The following is a 16,544-nucleotide window of genomic DNA, read 5'->3' on the forward strand; positions in this document are numbered from 1 at the left end:
GTACCTAACCCATGTGAATGAAGCAAAGCCTAAGCCAAAATGAGCAAGAAGCCAGCTGAGCTAAGAAAGCCAACCACGCCTCCAGAGAGGTCATTATTTATACTCTAATTCTTGGCAGACTACACAAAAATATTTCATCTTCAGGAAAACTTGTACTTGATTGGTCAGTCATGATGGCATAAGGTCTCACTATCCTAACTCATTCTAAAATCCTGACTATACCAGTTTTAACAAAAGAAGCATACATGAGTAAATACATTTATATACGTTTGCAACATTTACTAGGAAAAATGTTTCATTCTAATTTGTCCTTCCTTCCACAGCGCAGTCTAGAAGGATTCTTTATCTAACTTGTACATTGGCACAATCACAAGAATGTCCAGTTCAAAATGGCCTTGACTCCTTCCGCAGTTTGAGTCAAGCTGGTGTCTGCGCATGCTCTCTTCTCTTTTAATGCAAGCCATAGCTTTGCTGGATTCACAGGCAGCCAGTTAATGGTAGGTCCAAAAATAAAACAGACACAAAAGAGAATATTAATTTCATGTAAATCAGCCCATTATGTTTCCCAACTCCATACTAATACCCCTTATAAATGTTTACTCGGCCACGCTATTAGTGTAAAGCAGCTTTTCTAATATTTATGACAACATGCAAAATAAATGTGCAATGTGCAACATAGCATTTTCATGCTTTAGTGTAAATTTTAAAAGCACACACAGTTAATACAGCGCACACAGCAACATACTTTAGTGTTTTAGATAGCTTTTCATGCAAAAAACATTTAGCCCCATGTGTAGTGTTTGATGCATTTGTTAATTCACACACATTATAAAAAGAGGTGTTTTTAACTGAAAATATTTATCAAAATATGCAACAAGTCAAAGTCTTTTAAGACAGAAATAGTGAATTTAGATTGCAAGGGATGAGCTGGGAAGAGAAAAACACATTCTATTAATATTCAAAGCCAAAAAGGCCACTTTCTTTACACTACAAAAAAACACATGTTAATTCAGCAAAAGCATTTCAGACTGAATTAGGCCTCACTTTCATATTTTTCATGTGTCATGTTTTTAACTTGCACCAAAATGTGCGTGGCAATTTAAATACAGTCTGCCTGAAGCACAAAAATAAAACAATGCCTGACTGCAGATGAAATCTGCTCCATCAGTAGCATTAGGCAGGACCGGACTGACGGCGGCAATCAGAGGCGACCCAGCGACCTCAGTGCAGTTGCGGGGAACAATAAACACGCTGGCTCGAGGACCAGAAAAGCAGTACCATCCCTGAGAGACAAGTACCTGCAACAGGTACCGCCACTGCACCCCAATCCGAAGGCAGGGGAGGCATCACCGCACCAGTTTCAAGGGCCAGGAGAAGGGCCACAACTCCCCCTTGGGACAAAGTCCAGCAACCAGCCTCACAGCTGAACCGGGGGCCTGGCAAACAGAGGCAGCCTTGGTGGTAGCGGTGAATACTCACCAGCAGCACCTGATGGGGAAACAACCATTACGACGCGGTCATAACACCGCAGTACCATTACAACGTGGATTTTAGAACGCAAGTTGTTACTACGACTTGCGCTGGAGGGCGCTCTAGACTAAGAAATAGTGTGGTTTACTATTCAAACACCTTCCCTACTGTACGTAGGCTGGAGTTGGAATAGTAAATCATACTAAGTCCAGCACCCTACAGCGCAAGTCATGGTAATGACTTGCGTTGTAAAAGCTGCGTTGTGATGGTACTGCGGTGTTATGTACCGCGTAGTACCATCATACATCCACCTGACGCAAGCGATGAGAAGCGGGAGCCAGCCATCCTGAACGTGCCGATCCAGTTGTCAGGCATTGGGTGCATTCTGGTGTGTGGATCGCACTGAGGGCCCATCACCAAATTGGACATGCATTGCAGGGGCAGGGCGGAGTCAAATATCTTAAAGAGGAAGCACCAGGAAATTAAAAGGCAAGTGCAAACAACGCAAATTTACATGGACGGTTGTCCTTTGGAATGCAATCTGGATTACTTGGCTACACAAACCAAAGCAATTGACTGACCAAAGCAAAAAGTGATCAAAGGGCAGTGTAGCAGCGTGACTGGGAAAACTGGCTGGATTGAATGAGGAGCAAGCTGTAACCTGACTCAGTGGCTAAAGGAGCTAAATAACTGCAAGGAACTACAATTCTTTGTTAAAAGGGCATTTCGTTGCAATTATGGCAAAAGGCAACAAAAAAGCCATGGACGGGAGCACTGAGCAAGCCAAGCAGCCTGACTAGAGGGAGAAGAAGGGGGTCAGAACTGTGGGGCCCCCCGTAATAAGCCTGCAAGGTTCTGAGAAGGGGCCTGAGATGAGGTGCAAGAGGCAGTGTGTGGGCAAATAAATCTGCCCCCCACGTGGCAGGGAAAGCAGCAATGGCACCTCAAGCCCCAGAGAACCAGGGTGCCATGGAAGTGGAGCAACTCCTGTGACAGATGAGGCAAGCAGCTGATCTGTATGGGGCGAGCGGCTGATTTAGCAAGTATAGGGCTCACGGGGCATGCTGGGAAGAAGGAAGGCGCATTTGCCTAGGGGCATGAGGTGCAGGAGTAGCAGCAGCAACCCAGGAGAAAGTCACCCAAGAGGCCACAGAAAAGTGCTGATGCCGGAGTACCGCAGGGGGAGTCTAGCGCCAGCGGAAGCTTGAGGAGGAGCGGGCCCAGGGAGAAGTGACGGCAGAGAGGCCACTGGAGGGGACACCACAGACACAGAAGCAGCAGTGTCTGTTGCATATATTCAGGGCTCGAGTCAGGGTACCACGCGGGTGGACGGCGTCCCCCCACTTATTTTACCGGGTGGACGCCGTCCTCCCTGCCAAACAGCTGGACTTCACTCTTTGGCCTCTCTGGGAGGAGGAGTTTGCCACCTTTTGTGACGTCACTTCCTGTTGTTACGTCGCTTCCGATGACAGCGTCCCCCCACTTCTTTTTTTAGGACTTGTGCCCTGCATATATTCACATGAGGACATAAAAGGACAATTGCCTGAAAGAGATCGTTGGGATGCCTCACGGCAGGGACACTTGAGGGGAGAGGTGTGGCGCCGCGGCCAGGGCGACTGACGCTGGAATCTGGGGACCACGGTTCGATCCCCGGCTCCGGCGGCAGGTTAGCCCAGCACCATGTGACTCTGGGCAATAGCTCGCTTAATCTTCCCGACGGCCCCCAGCGCCTAGAGACCCTTACGGGTGATTGTGCGCTATACAAATGTGGACTTTACTTTACTTTACTTTACTTGAGGGAACATAAAAGGGGTAAGAAATGGACAGCGCTGGGCAAACAGAGCACTTGCATCCCAAGCATGGCCCGCTAGGCCTCGACCGCTGGACATTCGGCAACAAGGGAAGTTTCCAAGCAGCGACCTGCTGTACCAAAAATAATCAACGGAAGGTGAGCTGTCACAGCAGCTGACAAGCATTGACTTATACCACCAGGTCAAGAGACTTTTAATTTACAGGATACTGCATTGCAGATTTTGCATGTTATATTTTGATATGCAATAAGAACAAGGTTATACTGTGGACCGATTGTGAACTATAGACTGTATAGATTTGAACATATTAATGATCGGAGCAATCTTTATAACTTACGTACCAGCTTACGATGTGAATAAACTGTGGCCGGTCTAACACCACAAATGTCTTGGTGTTCATAATTGAGGGGAAAATAGAACAGCAGAAGGGCCTGTGGGATGCTCGCACAGCTGGGGGGTTAACATGCAAAGTGGAATGAGCCCTGTTATAAACATGCATTGCAATAAGCTGGTATTCACATCCCACAGATAAACGTGTGTGCCGGAGAGGAATGTGCTATGGAGTTTTCTGGCATAGCTCAGGCCTGGGCTGATAAAGACTGCTTAGTGCTTACCACTCCTCCCTGGAGCACGTCCCACTGCCTGTTCTGCCTCAAAGTATGACAGAGGATGGAATGGAAAACCTAACATGCGGGACTGTGACAACAAGCAAGAGCATTAAAGAGCGTTAGACACTCTATGTTGTGCCTGTTTTAAATCTTAGTTTGCTGTATGTTAGACAGCAAACTAGGATTTAAAACGAGCACAAAAAGAGCGAAAGCGAGAGGAGAGGTAAAGAGACAAGATTGACTTAACAAATTTGTAATTCTTGCCCTGCGCTCCATCCAGTTGGTGCTGCAGATGGAGTTAGTACACACCATCAGTAGTTTCCAAAAGCTGCTAAAATGCTCTAAAAGATACACGAGGCACAAATGTATGCGAGTGTATCTGTTTACAGCATGTAATCCTCCCTTTCCCAATTTGTCACTGGGTTGAGTGGGGTCAGTTATATTTGCTGACTGCACACCATCCCGTGACGACTTGGGAAAGGGAGCGGTAGTGAGAGGCAGCTCTGACACTGACAAGCAGCCCTGGAAAGTACAGGACTGATGAAAATATTGTACTGCATTGTGTCATTACTGAGCTGTCCCTGGGGACCCCAAGTATTGCAGACCGAGCTGGCACCATGTCAGCTCATAGCCTGCTTACAATCCACCCCTGCCACGACACATGCGCACTAATTTCGGCGAGCGTCATTCCAGGCAGGCAAAGGCATTGTATATTAATGGAAATATGGATGGTAATTACTTTTTGGAATCACCATCAATCAGGCTTGTAAAGTTAGAGGGCCAGGGACCTCCCGCCCATCATCAGGAACCGCCCCTGCGCTAAAGTGTACAAAAAGTGATGGATGGAATGCTTGAATGAATCTCAGACACTGGTAATTACTCATAATTACATGGGCCACATCCCAGTCCATCGTTATTTTGCAAACCACAGTCCACAGACCACACTCCTGCTAGCATAGAGGAAACAGAGAGTACTGACTGACACCTCTGTTGGCTGACCAGGCAGAGGTAAAGTAGGAGCAGATTACTGTAGTAAAGATTAAAGAAGGTGGTTCTTTCAGCACTGGTCCGAGTGAGAAATGCAGAGTCAGAGAAAATAGAGAAATTAAAAAAGAGAAATCAGAAATGTGTGTTGTTTAAGGGAATGATTTGCAGTCATTTCACTGCAAGGCAAACACCGACTCACTCTCGGCGCCTGTTTTCGCCCTGCAGTGATTTCCGCTTTTTTTTGTAACAGGAGTGCCCCGCGTACCTTTTCTCCCTTTTGCAACCTGCTGACGGTCATTTCCCCACCTACAACTGTAGTGCTTTTAATTAGGTGCCGCAGTGCATGTGGCGAAATGTCCGTTGATAGGAGCAAGGCAGCACAAAATCCACATAGCGAAGGTAATCACGTTTGAAGTAAATAATCTTCAAGCTTAACTAGCAGCAAGGAAATCTGTTATTTTGTGTGCAAAGCATGGCAAGAGTTACAGTAGCAGGAGCGATATATTGTTTACTTTGCAACGGAAACTAACCCGCTATTAGTACTATGCACTGAAAGATCTGTGCTTCATGAGAAACAGCAGCAAGGAAATGTGAATCGAATAAAAATCACACATTATATGTACAGCGTGATGATAAAGTACCGCAACTGAAATGTTACAAAACAAAGATGAATGCTGGATTGTTCAGAAGCTTTACTGTTTGGTTGTTGCATTTTGTCTGTGCACTTTATCTTGAAATTGCTGTATAATGTCAGTGGGGAAAAGTATTAGTTTAAGTGAACTTAGTCACACAAAAGAACGAGATAATTTTAAAGGGATTGCAGAAGCAGAGATCCTTCTTTTTTAGGAAACCAATTCCATCCAAGTGTAGTGATTTGCTTTTCTTGAAAGAGATGGCGGGGATGCACATGGTGCAGGGAGTTGCAGAGACCATCACATGAAAGCATCAAGTGCCTATGCAGACACACATTCCCCTGCCAGATTGGGAGAATGAAGAAAGGGGAGCAAGCCTACTCTTGTGAAATGGAAAGTGCATAAGAGAGTGAAGAATGGATTTGAGATTGTGTCTGTACTCCAAGAAGATATTGTGAGGGCAGTGGTCTTACAAGCAATAACATCACTACAAGACGCGAGCCAGCTGGTGACATTTTAGTACATAACTGACCCAACGTTGTATCAAAATGCAGATGTATGGGGGCAAATTTACAAGAAAGTGACCTATCTGTAGAGATGCGTCACTTTCCCTGCGCCACCATGAGAAACCTTTGCGCCCCCCATGGATGCACCGTATTTACAATACGACGCACCATGGTGCAATATTGACAGACGTGTCAGAAATTCTGACGCATCTGTTGGGGCAAAAGCCACGCATTACTGGAGTCGTGCTTCAAGCTGGTGTAAGGTTTAGATGCAGTGGCGTCCTAGAAGTGACGCAGTGAAATCTTGTCGATTTCACTGCGTCACTTTCATGAGGCTTTCCTGCGTGGGAACCGTTTTCCAACACCATAAGATTATGCTTTCAAATTAGTATATTGCAAATAGGCATAAAATAGGTTATTTAATTCAAAGTTAAACCTCTATGGTGTTTCCTCCCCCCAGTAATCTATTTTGTGACATTCTAAATTGTAAATATTGATTTTTGTATGTATAGTTTGTCTGAGAGAGTGAGTTTTGAATGTGAATGTTGATCAACTACGTATGAGTTTTGTTATTCCACTAATGTGTATTTTTATGAAAATGTCATTTTTATGAATATTGTATCCTGTATTGTTTGTCTTTGCTAATCGTTTTGAATCCTTGGTGAACTTTAACCAACGAATTTATCAAAAAAAACTTTCTTAAAAATAAAAGTGATTTAATCTGTGAAATCCCTTTTCAATTCGCACTTAGTTTAATTCTTTGCGCGTAGGAAATTGAAGCTAAATAGAAGTCACAGTACTGGCTTTTGTGTTGTTTTATAGTACGTTGTAAATTGGGCAAATTTTTTACACAGCCGCTGCAGCGGACGAAGTGTCGCAAGGGTCTTGTAAATCTGCCCCAAGATTTTGAGAGGAAACATGATTAGGAGAGGAAGTAAAGGTGGATGCAATCCAACTAGTGTTTCAGACAGTGCTGCTGAAAGAAGAAGCAATGAAGTTGAGCAAGTTTTATAAAAAGCCAGAGGGGCGATGGTAATCCAAAAGATGAAGCTAGTCATTAATGGAGAGAAACCTGTTATGTGATTGATCAACGACTAGTGAGTTGGGACCAAGGCACCCTAATGCATGTTGAGTAGGAGCAAGAGAACCAAAGCCCAGTGCACACAGATGAAGTGAAACAGATTGGGATATAGCGTCCATTTTGCAAAAATATGAACAACTGCTCTTACTGAAGAAACCAAATAGACACAATAAAAGAGGAAATGTTGCAATAACTGCTAGAGGCAAATTGTCTAAAGAACTTCATCCTCCTAGGACAGGAAAAGTGGGTCAAAAAGATCACACTGCTGCTGGATTGTATTGCTGATGATGGTGAACTCCTACAAGCACTGCGAAGCTGCAGAGCAGAAACTCACTTTGCAAGCGCTAAACTTAGGTACTTTAAAAATTAGGGAAAAGTGAGACTGAATGCAGGAATAAATTTATATTTTGCGAACATGGGTAGGGAGGGCAACAAGACATAAATATGAAGGAAGTGCTTACATTTTATATACACTGGGAGAGAGTTATACTTAGTATGATTAAAGTATTTTATTTCTGTGATATAATAAGATTGATTGTGATTGGGGGTAACCTTTACATGAGAAGCACATATTTAGATTAAGGAATAGAAGAAGCATTGCTGCCAGGATAGAGCCAATCATTGCAGGAATTGGATCATGATTGATTAGGAATGCTTCCTCGGATGAAAGGAACACTGTTAGTCCTTCTAAGACCAGCTTTAAGGCAAGTCTGCGGGAGTGATAATAATATTGATATTACTGCTACAAGGATTATTCAAGCAGAAGGCAGTCAGAGTGGTGGGGCATGGCAATAGGGAGAAAGGGAAGAAGTGAATCATAGTGGTGACTGGCCAGCTGCTGGGGTAGATCTTTTAGAAGCTAGGGTAGTCAAGAAGAAAACAGACACTAACTACTGTCCAGCTGAGGAAAGTGAAAGGTGTCAATTTATTATGATGAGTACATTCCAAGATACACAAATGATGTATGGAGCCTGTTAAAACTATAAGACTTTTTTTATTGATTGTTGTGCTTGTGAAATACAGGAGTAAAACGTGCTGTGTAAATATCCATGCTGGGATGGAAAAGTCATCTGAATGTTAATGGACATGCACTCCTGCCCTGAGTGCCATGCCTACTCTACAGATGTGTGGATCCCTAATGCTGACTTTTGTTGTCATAGGCAAAGATGGATCATGCTTGTGCACCATGACATAGGCCTGTCACATAGACTGAGGTCTTGTTGGACTGAGAGGGGTGCCCAAAGAGCTTCCCTCATAACTGTGTAAGGCTTCACCAATTGTTAAGCAGCACAAGCTCTGTGGTGGCAGCATTCTCTGAAGTTATCAATAGGAGTAAGGAGGTTTTAGGTTTCACATGCACAGCACTTGCGCTGTGCTTGTGAAATCAGTTTTTTTTTTTCATATAATATAAATCGTACAAGGAGCTCACATTCCGCCTCCTTGATTTCCTAGCTTTTCATTGGTTTCTGAACTTTCCATTTACTTCTCCTCCATTTCTATTGCCTGTACCATATTTTCCTGCATTTACCAATGCTATTTTCTCATCTGCTTCTCTTATCAGTTTCCCATGCCTGAAATACTGTTAACATCTGCTTTGGTGGAACTATTTTTTCAAAGTAAAGTTTTGCCTCTCTGCTTGTAAGTCTTGCAGTAGATTTATATAGCGCAAATTATCACACATAGAGATTAAATGATTTGCCCAGAATCACTGGATGTTGTGCCTCTGAGACTCGAACCGGGATCCTCTTTCTTTGATTCAGCAGCTCTGACTGCTGCACCACATCCTTTTCACTCCAATAGTACTTGTTTCCTGTGGTATTTTTTTACGGACTGTGTTGATGTACATATTGTTTACATGCATTCGGGGGACACATCCTTCTTATTGTTTCTTTTTAATTTCTGCACTTTGTTTACTTTTCTTATAAAGCTTGTATGGAAATGTGTTATTCTGCACTTAAGGCAGATTATTATGATGTGAGACTTCATTTAAATATTCTGCGAAAGCACAGTGCTAAACTCTTTTCTTTTTTTAATTAAAAGGAGCTTGCCTTACAATGTGCGTCATGTATTACTGACAACCCTTTGTGAGATTGCTTTAGCATAATTGCAGCTCAAATTTTATCTCACTGTTCCTTTCGACAACCCTCACTGCTTTTAAATGTCACTTTCATCCTTTCCCAGCTCTCTTGCAAGTTTGGTGAGAGCATGTGGCTGACTATGTCTAGTTTTGGCACGGCACCAATGTCTTTCTAGCTGTTCCCTTGTGTAACCCTCCCTGCTTTCTAATGCCACTTCAGCTTTTTCCAGCTCTCTTGCATGTTTGGAGAGAGCATGGGTCCAGTCCGTCTAGCATCTGCATGGCACTGATGTTGTTAAAGCTTTATTACAGTTCATGTTTTTCCCTCACTGTTTTCAAATGTTACCTACATTTTTCCTGGGTCTCTTCAACAGCGGCAATATTTGTACCCAGTGCATATATATATGATCGAGATGACATTCTATGATATATCGAATTGTACATAGTCTTTCTTACCCAGTGTAAGATGTGCTTTTATTGATTTCACATAGCGAAACCAATGCATTTCCAGGGCTTGTTAACCGTTGTCACTGTAGGGAGGCCTATACGCTCACTCATGGTTAAAGTTTATCTGCTGTGCTCTTAACTCACCTTTGGCCTACATCAATTTGGTGTGTAGTGCTGCGTAGCACGAGTGGTGTATCTGGGCTCGTTGGACGTGTGGCTCGGAAGGGTATAACACAGGGAGAATGCAGTACTGAGCATTGTGTGCATGGTAAATGCATGTGCTGAATGTACGTGTGCCTAAGAATGGTACAGTACATGAAGGATACATGGCTGTGCAGTGTGTGTAGGTTCTATACATGCACTGGGTGTATGGATGCCTGTGGATGGTGCAATACATGAAGGGCCCTTGGTTCTATTTTGGTAGACCAAGGCCTGCATGGTGAAACATGAAGAGGACGTAGAGAAATCCCCTAGACACATTTGTGGATTGCTGCTTCCCTGTAAGCTTGGCATGACACACCCTGTGGAGGGGAGAGCCAGGCTTCTCCTGTACACTTCAAAGGTTTCCCTTTGATTCAGGGAGAGGATGGGGCTGATAAGAGAATCATAAAGAGCAGGGCTAGAGCCCTGGGCTTACCTTTTGATACACATATCATTGTGGGTGACATCCAGGTGAGAACTTTAGTTACTCCCATGTCCTTTGTTGTGGTGTTATCAGCTTTGAGGTCACCCCTGCTGTGACAGACTGCTTTCAAGAGTAAGAATTTAGCAAAGGAGTGGGCAATTCAATAGAAGCACACACCCAACATAAACTTCAAAGACTCAGACTCTAAATCACATTTGGTGACTGGAAATGGACTATAAGAAGAGGAGCATGACATTTTTATCTGCCAAGCCAGAGGGGCTGTGTGAGGAGGGGAATCTCTGAAGGCTTTTGCTTGTGAGCAGGTTTGGGACCATGGCCTGCTAGTCTCCCTGCTGAGTGAGGGGAAATCACTCAGGGTATCCAAGACCGCCTGGACTGGAGCACCAGCGCATCGTTGTTTGCCAAGACCAGTGTGCCATGAGAGGAAGAGCAGGGCATTGAAGGGAATGTGGGGAGTCCTGTGGCGTGGACTCCATTTGCAAGGTGTGCTGCACTGATCAGGTCACTTCCCATGTGCAGTGCGAAGTTGGGGACTCTTGTGTGCCAAAGGAAGGCTGCTGTGAATTGAATCATGTGCATCACTGCGCAGATCGGGTCCGAGACCAGTACACAGTGGGAAGCGGATATCCTGTGGGCCACTGTCAGTAGAATGCCATGTGGTAAGGGCTGTAGCCTGTGTGCATATGCCAGGAGGGGGAGCCACACATGACTTCACTGTGCTGAACAGGCTGATCAGGCTGAAGCCCATGTACTATGAGGTTACAGTGATCCTGAGTGCCAGACGGGGCCATCAGGACCAGCAAGTCATGTGACCTGGTCAGAGTCACCACCGAAAGGAGTGAGGCTGCTGTGGGACCCTCCGCACATGCCCGGGATGAAGGATTTGTACCAAGAGCTTCATACCACCACTGCCCCTTCCATTGCAGGAGAAACCAGTGACTTACCTGTCACGAGGAGCCACCAAGAACCCATGTGAGGACTCTTCAACCACTGACTGTAGCCCACGTGAGCTACATGCAGCAAAATCATCTGAATTGGCTGCTGCTGATCCATCGTCTATGGAAAAGGCATGGTCAGGAACTGTGGTTGCTCCGATCCTGCGAGGTGGGTGTAAAAATAATTTTGGGCTAGTCTGCCCTGGTGGAATTTGCTGCTAGTTAACTTTAAAATACAGTCATAGTGGAGTCATGAGGCTCAGACTACTTGTGGAGCTTACTCTGAATGTTGCCTCTAGTGACTGGGGAATACCACTATCCCTAGACGCACAAAAGTAGTGAGATCAGGGGAATACCTAACAAAACGCTAGAGCTCTTATCCCAGGGGGACTGTGTAGTTGTTTGTGAATGTCTGATATTTCCTTTTTGAGAAATAAAGTACTTCTCGTATACTTCAATTTTTTTTTAAATTAAAGTGAGTATTTGCCTGGACAATGATTTATTGCTGCTGCACTAATTTTCAGTTGTGAGCTTGTGTTCACTCTCCTGTATATACACCTACCCTAGCCCTGAGGAAACATTGGACTGCTCTACTTCACTACCACATTACTACTGAGAGTCAGGTGCAGAAGGGGTAGTTGGCCCAGTTGCTCAGATTCCATAGTAATTAAGGCCTGGGACATCAGGATCAAACGACCTCAACCCCCACGGTTGGACCCAGTAACCCCTGCTTGCCCTGTGGCCCTTTGAAGGGGTTTCTAAGAGTTTATTAATGTACTGAAAATAGAAATGCAACAATTAGGGAATAGTGGGACAGGAGCTAGGGGGAAAGGAGGAGAACATTTGTAATTTATACAACAGTGGAATCTAAATGTATTCATTCTATCGCAGCCAACCACTTTGGATTTGGGAGATAGTTGAAGTAGCAAGTGCCAATGCATAGTGATAAGAGAATGAAGTGCAAATAGTCCAGTATAATCAGAATTTATGGGTGAGTGAGTGAAATGTTTTTGGCATCAATTGTTCTTTCAGTGGTCCACTGGGCAAGCTTGGTCCCCATAGTTTTCCCAAATATCAGGGTAGCTGGGCTTTCCCTGCTTGTAGAATGAGGGGTTGATCTTCAGGCACAAAGAGTAGAATGAAGAAATGACTTGCGCTCAAGTTCCACTACTGCAGTGCACTGAACAGCCTTCTTACGAGGGCTCATAAAATGCTTAACTATGCCATTTGCTGTGGCCATCAAGATACACTTCTCTGATGCTTGATCTTCAAATGAATAAGAACATCTTTGAATTCCCCACCATTGAATGGTGGGCCATTATCAGATTTTAAAATAGATGGAACTTCCCAGGTTGCACATATACCTTCTAGTTTTTCAATTACTCGATCTTGAGTGATTGACAAAAGTAGTCATCTACAAGTACCATAAGGTAATGACCATTTTTAAGGAGCTAAAAAAGTCAACTGTACTTTTCTCCCAGACATGTTTTGGAAGATCTGGCATGATCAAAGGACAAATGACAAGCCTAGAGTTCTCTCTCAATTCACTCATCAAGATGAGGAAACCAAACACGGTCCCAGAGGGCTCTCTTTGTGACGACAATTCCACAATGAAATTCATGTGCCACTTCAATGACAGGCTGTCATAGAGTTTCATGAATGACAATTCTCCACCCACGCAAAATAATCCCTTCTTATGTAACTGACAGTTCATCACGAACATTCCTCAGTTTCTGATATTCACCTTCGTTATCAGGAGATTGAGAATGTGTTCCCAAGGACTGATGCATAGTAATGTCTTTGAGAATGAGCATATTCCTATCTGCATTGTGGCAGCACTTATCTGCTCCACGGACACAGCTGCAAGAGTGCTGGATCTCACAATGAAGTTAACATAGGCCTAATCCAATTCAGAAGGGGTACTCTGACACTGTATCTGCACTCGAGAAAAGTAGTGGGCAGGGTTTTGATCTTTTTCTGCCCGGTGCACCATGGTGTAGTTATACTTTTGCATTTGCAGCCTTCATCTCACAACGTAGTGAGCAGTGCTTGTTGAGCAGTAAAAAGCATAACATGTTTCCCATACAGAAATACATGAAAGTGTTTGCAAGCCCACACAACAGCTAGGCTTTCTTTCCTAGGCTGAGAGTTAGCTCATTCAGTCTGTGATAAACTTCGGCTAGCATAAGCTACAATACACCTTCATGCATTCGCATGTCAACTATGTTGGGCAAGAATCGAGCCCAAACTCACTGGATTGACATCCCCAACAATCTCTGTATGCAATTTAGGATCAAAATAATCCATTTCTGTAGCATTTTCCATAGCATGGTTAGTCATCTTGAAACTTTAATCACGCTCCTGTGACCACTGAAATGAAACATTCCATTTCATTAACTCTCTCCATGGGGCACTCACAGTGGCAAAGTCACAGATGTACCTGGAAAAGTAGCTGGCCAAACCACAAAAATAACGCAGCATGGTTAAATCTCTTGAAGGAGATATTGTTATATGGCCGTTAGGGTCCTTCTTAACATTGCTTAGTTAGCATGAGCTCTGCTGCCATGATGCTGCTTTTGCACACGTTACTACATGACTTTATTTTGCAAGACTCTGTTTGTGCCTTTCACATGAGAACCATCTGCTTTCTTCATTCTCTGCTGTTCCTGGAGTTTAGTCTGAACACAATGTGCAAGGTCGATAAATATATCCCTTGTTATTCTGTTCTGCTCAGTCCCTAGCTCCTAGACAAAACATGCTAAACACAGCTGCACTGTTGGAAAGCTTGTGCTTTGATATTACGGGGATGCATGTTGTTCACACACACTTAGAGAGGGACCTTTGCCTGAAGAAGAGCTATGCTGTTCCTATGATGTAAACCTACCATCTAGGCTCTAAGGTATGGGGTCTGCTGACAAAGCCCAGATATTTTCCTTTACATAATAACCCTAAACTTACTAAGGGGAGGGGGGTTAAGCCTTATAGTATTTATTTCACTGTCTGTATATGATGACATCCCCCTTTTTATTCTATGGTATTGTAACAATGCTAACTGTTCTAGGTTTATGCTTTTTACTGCTGGTAGTGGCTCGTGCACTTCATTATAGAGCACAGTAGTTAAAATACGCATTTTGAACTATACAGTGACTCTGACAATCCTTATTGTGGACAAGTGCGAGTGAGTGAGTGAAAGGGTATGTCTTGCTACCGCAATTCCTGACAGAGTCGAGAGTGTTGTGTTCTGAGTTGTCTAATCATTTGTAGCTTTGTGATTATGTAGGAGAACAAATGAGACACTATAGCGAGTCGGTTTTGGGATTTTGGTGCTAATGTGGTAGGAAGGTACAACCCCTATACATGAAGGTCCTGTTTTCCTGCGCATAGTTCTGTGTATGTGCAGAGTTCCCGCAACATGGCCCGCCAACGTTTGGTCTGGTTCTTATCTGTGAGACTCCTGAGTAGTGCTTGTGCTTGTCCACAATCCCCTCACTTCTGTTTCCGGAGACAGCTGTGATGGTGTAGCCCCCTAAATTGTGATATTTATTAGGTTTTTCAAGCTTGAATTTTAAAAGGCTTTCTCTTTCTTTTAACCCTTTGTTGCACTGCCACGCATAGGTTGTTATTTTCTGTTATTCATTATGGCAGTTGTTATTGTGCCTCCTAACCCTGCACCGCTCAGGGCTTATCTAACTCAATATGGAGTACCTGATGCAGGTATAGCGCTAATCTTTATTGTAGATGCGGATCCAGCTTTCCGCTTCGAGGTATTTTATTCTTGGGTCACCTTTCTGGCAGTCGATGGGACAGACAATTTGTTTCATGAGTATACTGCCACCGCTACTCTGCTGTAATAAAGACCTTATAGATCTCTTGAGGTTCCGCTAACAGCTTGGCAACACCAAATATGGTTTAATGGCACCCTTCCACACCCAATGACTCTGGTCCGTTTAGGCCCCTTATCAATAGATAGGCCACTTGGCCCATTTTGGCTGGGTACACCCTGCACCCAACTTATCTCACTGCTACAGTTGTAGAGCTATGCGTATTACATACTTCATTAATACGTAAACATAGGGCTGTTATTCAGTTCATGACGCGCAGCTTCCAGGTGGGATCACCTGGCACTGCTTCACAGCCACCTGCACCTAGTGGTGTGACCATCAGTCGTTTGATGGTTAATTCCGTAATGGGCAAGCATCCCCAGAATAAGGATTAACTCCCTTATTCACTTAGCGAGAAATTTGGGCAACTCGAAGTTGTTTTTCCAAATACCACACCTGTGGAGAAGCACAGGATTTTGACAATAAGTCTACCAAAAAACCTTGTGCCCGAATTAGCTGATTGTAGCATTTGGGGTAAAGTGTTTGCAGCGGTATATTCGATGTGTTTTGGCACCCCCTCATTGACCATTCTCCGATCCGTAATTAATCATGATCAGGAGGAACATGGGGCCGAGGCGGTCCTGGAATTGGGAATGAGACTGGTGGGGGTGTTCGACATTGTTTGCAAAATGATTCGTACAAATGTTAAGGGTGATGCTGTAAGCTTACAAGTGGTGCAACTCTTGGAGGCTGTGGCAGACGCAAACAAGCAACGTAAATTGCCAAAGATTATTTCTAAAGCTTATAAAACCATAGGGAGCAATAGTCTGGGAATCGAGCCTTTTACTCAACCACAAACTCAAACTTAAACACAAAGTCAACTAAAGGCACAGACTGATAAAGATGGGCGCCTGTTCTTTCCTAAAAGGAACAGGAGAAATAAAACAGGGGCAGCAACAACCAAAGAAGGGTTCGCGTGCTGGTTTACCAACACCTGAGTCTTCTGAGCGTACTTATGACTGGCACGACTGCATGAAAATGTAGACTCCTGATAGATTTCAAGTCCCTAATGAGGGCTCTCCTCGTTCTTTACAGGACACATCAGACTCTCAAGTTGTTGGTGGGGAATGCCAGGTCTTGACAAAAGTCCGACTACACAACATGGACGAGATCAACCTTGACAGTTTGACATTAAAGCCAAACAAGAGGATCTGCCTCATTTTAGATCACTGTATCAGAAGAAGAAAGTTGCTGCTTTACCAGCAAAACATGCCTCAGACGGTGAGAACACATCTCCTAGAATGAACATGGGCAGTAACTCTGCTCAACAGCGAGGCAGAGGTTACCATAGTGGGGGAGGCACTGCATCCCTGTCTGGAGGCGAGAGCAACTGCTACATTAATTACAGTAGAAACAGCAGATACACAAGTTGCCCCCCCCAGATAGACTCCATGAAATAGTCTTCCAAATTGAAGGTGATATGCAGCGTACAATCAAAGCGGTTTTCTGGGAAAATCCCACCT

The sequence above is a fragment of the Lissotriton helveticus genome, chromosome 9 (genome assembly GCF_964261635.1).
Source record: "Lissotriton helveticus chromosome 9, aLisHel1.1, whole genome shotgun sequence".
Lineage (NCBI taxonomy): Eukaryota > Metazoa > Chordata > Amphibia > Caudata > Salamandridae > Lissotriton > Lissotriton helveticus.